The sequence below is a fragment of the Schistocerca serialis genome, chromosome 1 (assembly GCF_023864345.2).
Source record: "Schistocerca serialis cubense isolate TAMUIC-IGC-003099 chromosome 1, iqSchSeri2.2, whole genome shotgun sequence".
In the NCBI taxonomy this organism is placed as follows: domain Eukaryota; kingdom Metazoa; phylum Arthropoda; class Insecta; order Orthoptera; family Acrididae; genus Schistocerca; species Schistocerca serialis.
This window is the reverse complement of record NC_064638.1, coordinates 1,243,734,574-1,243,739,985: the sequence shown is the minus strand read 5'-3', so window position 1 is coordinate 1,243,739,985 and position 5,412 is coordinate 1,243,734,574. Positions and strand designations below refer to the sequence as shown.

Here is a 5,412-nt window from a genome sequence, read left to right as displayed (position 1 = left end):
GAGATTCAGTCTCTGAAGTTCTGCTGTGGTGGCACGTGAAGTGTGTGGTTTGGCATTGTCAGGTCGCAGGTTCGAATCCTGCCTCGGGCATGGATGTGTGCGATGTCCTTAGGCTAGTTAGGTTTAAGTAGTTCAAAGTTCTAGGGGACTGATGACCACAGCAGTTGAGTCCCATAGTGCTCAGAGCCATTTGAACCATTTGGCATTGTCATGCTGCAGGAAAACATTTCCCTTTTCCTTTCGGACCCCTGTTAGCCGCCGTTTCAGAGTTCGAAGCATTGTGATGTAACAGTTAGAATTTATTGTTGTTCCGCGATCAAGGAAATCAACATAGGTAACACCATCTGCGTCCTAGAACACTGTGGCCATGGTTTTTCTAGCTGAGGGCTGGGTCTTGAATTTTTTTTTTCTGGGACGAGTTTTTGTGTCGGTATTCCACAGCCTGACGTTTCGTCTCCGGGTCGTAATGGTGCACCCACGTTGCGTCTTCTGTCACAACTGAATGGAGATAGGAGTCACCTTCATTCTCGTAACTCGAGAGGAGTTCCTGGCAAATTTCAAGTCTGTGTGCTTTCATTTCAGGAGTCAGCGTCCGGGGTATCCATCGTGCACAGGTCTTCCGATAGCCAAGCAAAGCAATAACGTGATCCACACGTTCTTGTGAAATGCCGATTGTGCTTGCTATTTCTCTCTGAGTGATGCGACAGTCCTCCTCAATCAGTCTGTCAACATTTCGTTCGCGAAACTCGGTGGTTGCTGTTCCAGGACGTGCAACTCTTTGTTTGTCACGTAGGTCAGATGTTCCCGCCTCAACATCTTTAAACTTACTCGCCCAACGACGCACAGTACTCGCATCAACAGAGTCACCATAAACTGCTTTCATTCTCTGATGAATCTCCTTTGGATTGACACCTTCTCTGTCAAGAATTCAGTGATTGCACTTTGCTTACATCACATCGACCGTGTTGCCACTGCTAAGTCGTTATTGTTGACTGCAAACTGATATCACCTGTAGACACTTTTATTGCCTTTCCAGTATTTGCTTTCCCCTGAGTACCAAAAGTAGCCCTTAGTTCAGTTTTGCGTCCGTGTTTATGAAATTTATATCTGGATCAGAATGCCGAAATGCTCAGTGGTGTGGAAATGGAAGGCATCATAGAAATAAATAATAAAGTTATCCACAAGATAAATTCAATTCGGTATATAGTTTCTGCAATAACTACTCGTACTTTTAACAGTAGCCAGTAGTTATCTAAAGATGATCTAATAAGCCGAAAACTAGTGCATACAAATAAAAATCAGTAGAACAAAAAACCGCCTAAGTGTTATTCAACCCTCAAAATGGTATTATTCTATCAAGAAACGACGGAAGAGTCCATAAATAATATTATGAAACTATATTCTTTAAAGAAATTCAAAGAAAATTAACGAAACGTGACAAATATTTCTCGCAAAGGAAAGCTTCCCACAGTTAATGGTATATGCTTAAAAAAACAGCTGATTAGGTCACGTAACAATCCAAAAAAATGTGTCTTATATTCATGCACTCGTTATTCATCCATCAGACCAGTCCTAAAATATGGAGCAGAAACATGGAGTACAAGTAGAGGGAGAGACCACAAATTATAGAAATTTGAAAACAAATGTCTACAGCTACATCTGCATTTATACTCCGAAAGCCACCCAAGGGTGTGTGGCGGAGGGCACTTTACGTGCAACTGTCATTACCTCCCTTTCCTGTTCCAGTCGCGTATGGTTCACGGGAAGAACGACTGCCGGAAAGCCTCCGCGCGCGCTCGAATCTCTCTGATTTTACAATCGTGATCTCCTCGGGAGGTATAAGTAGGGGGAAGCAATATATTCGATACCTCATCCAGAAACGCACCCTCTCGAAACCTGCACAGCAAGCTACACCGCGATGCAGAGCGCCTCTCTTGCAGAGTCTGCCACTTGAGTTTGCTAAACATCTCCGTAACGCTATCACGCTTACCAAATAACCCTGTGACGAAACGCGCCGCTCTTCTTTGTAACTTCTCTATCTCCTCCGTCAACCCGACCTGGTACGGATCCCACACTGATGAGCAATACTCAAGTATAGGTCGAACGAGTGTTTTGTAAGCCACCTCCTTTGTTGATTGACTACTTTTTCTAAAGACTCTCCCAATGAATCTCAACCTGGCACCCTCCTTACCAACAATTAATTTTATATGATCATTCCACTTCAAATCGTTCCATACGCATACTCCCAGATATTTTACAGAAGTAACTGCTACCAGTGTTTGTTCCGCTATCATATAATCATACAATAAAGGATCCTTCTTTCTATGTATTCGCAATACACTACATTTGTCTATGTTAAGGGTCAGTTGCCACTCCCTGCACCCCCCCAAGTGTCTATCCGCTGCAGATCTTCCTGCATTTCGCTGCAATTTTTCTAATGCTGCAACTTCTCTGTATACTACAGCATCATCCGCTGAAGCCGCATGGAACGTCCGACACTATCTACTAGGTCATTTATATATATTGTGAAAAGAAATGGTCCCGTATCACTCTCCTGTGGCACGCCAGAGGTTACTTTAACGTATGTAGACGTCCCTCCATTGAGAAAAACATGCTGTGTTCTGTTCGCTAAAAGCTCTTCAATCCAGCCACACAGCTGGTCTGATATTCCGTAGGCTCTTATTTTGTTTATCAGGCGACAGTGCGGAACTGTATCGAGCGCCTTCCGGAAGACAAGGAAAATGGCACCTACCTGGGAGCTTGTATCTAATATTTTCTGGGTCTCATGAACAAATAAAGCGAGTTGGGTCTCACACGATCGCTGTTTCCGGAATCCATGTTGATTCCTACAGAGTAGATCCTGGGTTTCCAGAAATGACATGATACGCGAGCAAAAAACATGTTCTAAAATTCTACAACAGATCGATGTCAGAGATATAGGTCTACAGTCTTGCGCATCTGCTCGACGACCCTTCTTGAAGACTGGGACTACTTGTTCTCTTTTCCAATCGTTTGGAACCTTCCGTTCCTCTAGAGACTTGCGGTACACGGCTGTTAGAAGGAGGGCAAGTTCTTAAGTTCTTTCGCGTACTCTGTGTAGAATCTAATTGGTATCGCGTCAGGTCCAGTGGAGTTTCTCCTGTTGAGTGATTCCAGTTGCTTTCTTTCATACTATGATAATGAATAGCAAAGCTGGGAGAGAAGACATAGCACAGAAATCCACATGCTATCACAACAAGCAATAACCATAATAAATTCCAGTAGACATTGGGACGGGCCATCTGATGAGAATAAAAGACGATCAAGTGGTTTCAAGAATATTCCTGGAGAAGTCATTTGGTAAGAGACAAACGACGAGACACAGGAGCACATGAGTAAGTGCAATTGAAACAACACCCAAAAGGATGGAGATAAATAACTAACAATAAGGAGCACAAGATAGAAGCATTTGGAGGCAACTTCTGATATCCGCACAGAGAGTTCAAGTCAGTTAGTAGCAAAGATGATGAAAAAGAAGAACAAGAAGAAGTCATTCTGTTCATGCAACCTCAGTATTTATCAAAATAGCATTATCAGTAATGAGTGCAAAGCAGCGGGTGGAGAGAGACAGATTAATGCCATATGCGGGCATTGATGGACGAATGTTGGTTTTCGACATTAATTTTTAAGCAAGTTCACATTTAAGGATAAGTGTAGAGATGGCTAGACAGCTTGGAACTTTGCCTCTTTTGGGTTTCTATATTAACTCCAGTTCCCCATTTTAATCTGCGTATGCCTCACTATTGTCATTTTTCATCCCCTATGCAAATCTGAGGATGTCCCAAGAGAGCGAAACGCGTCATTTCCTGTAAATAAAGAAGATTTTGCAACCGAGACTGTCTTGTTTCAAGAGAGAGAGCTTCAATAAATTTGAATTAAAAAGTGATTTACATTTATTCAAACACAAATTTATAATATAGCACCTGTTGTTAACCTTTTAAAGCCAACCAAAACACATATTTAATGCCTGAATTACGATAAAATCATAGTCAAATAAATAAATACACAAATTTGGAAATACACCATTTTCAGAAATATACTTTTTATTCAACTCTGCTTGAAATAATATACGTTATTTTGCTCTAAGGAAGTTGCTAATCCTAGTCCATGGTTCATGTGTAACCGAAATACTGAAAGTGTAGTTTATAAGTGAAATCACTCAAATCCCGGAGAGTAAGTGAAAAGACACGAAAGCTTACATAGCCGCAGGAGAGTAGCTTTTTTCGGTTGTTTCACTCGACTGGAAACAAAAAGACAGGACGAAAAAACAATCGACAGGCGAATCGGTTGTTAATGTCAGACGCTTGTCCCATAACGACGCCTCTGTGGCTGTCGCAGCTACAAAGCGTCCACGTGGAAATGTGGGTCACGGGTCGATGCGCTGTGGCCGTGGGCCACGTGACACTACAGCCAACAGTGTCAACTTCCCGTGTGTGGCTGTAGGACCCGCGGCCGGGAGCGTGTAGAACATTAAGCGTTGATTTTCGTGCTAGATTAAAGTGTTATAATTCGGAGGCTCCGCGGCTACAAAACACTGGACGATTAGAACATGAGGCGCTAAAGCTAATATCAACAAAAGCAACATTCGTATGTAACGGCCAAGCTATCACGAGCCCGAGGATTTATTTAAACACCACAGTGCATTATTTGGCATTACAGCACTGCAAATATTTGGGGAGCCCACATGCGAAGCATTCGTCACCATCGAAATTAGAATTATATTAATACCGTCAGCTGCCGACGGGCGTTGATATGTATCAACGGAGACAGATGAAAATGTGTGCCCCGACCGGGACTCGAACCCGGGATCTCCTGCTTTCATGGCAGACGCTCTATCCAGCTGAGCCACCGCGGGCACAGATGATAGCGCGACTGCAGGGACTATCTCGCGCACGCCTCCCGCGAGACCCACATTCTCACCTTGTATGTCCACACACTACATTCGTAGTGTCCCGCCCCAACACACTCATTACTCGTGGAAGACATTCTTACCATGTCTCGTAAGAGTTCGGGCAATATGTGTGCATCCGCCCAGAAGAAGAAGGTCATGGCCGGTATTGCCAGAACTATATACACTCCTGGAAATTGAAATAAGAACACCGTGAATTCATTGTCCCAGGAAGGGGAAACTTTATTGACACATTTCTGAGGTCAGATACATCACATGATCACACTGACAGAACCACAGGCACATAGACACAGGCAACAGAGCATGCACAATGTCGGCACTAGTACAGTGTATATCCACCTTTCGCAGCAATGCAGGCTGCTATTCTCCCATGGAGACGATCGTAGAGATGCTGGATGTAGTCCTGTGGAACGGCTTGCCATGCCATTTCCACCTGGCGCCTCAGTTGGACCAGCGTTCGTGCT

General features: G+C 43.6%; 1 non-coding gene across 1 annotated transcript; it reads right to left on the bottom strand.

The window, feature by feature from the left end:
- Positions 1-4,820: 4,820 nt before the first annotated feature.
- Positions 4,821-4,895, bottom strand: Trnas-uga (transfer RNA serine (anticodon UGA)). The gene has a single exon. It is a non-coding gene; the product is annotated as a tRNA-Ser (tRNA).
- Between the last annotated feature and the right edge of the window lie 517 nt (positions 4,896-5,412).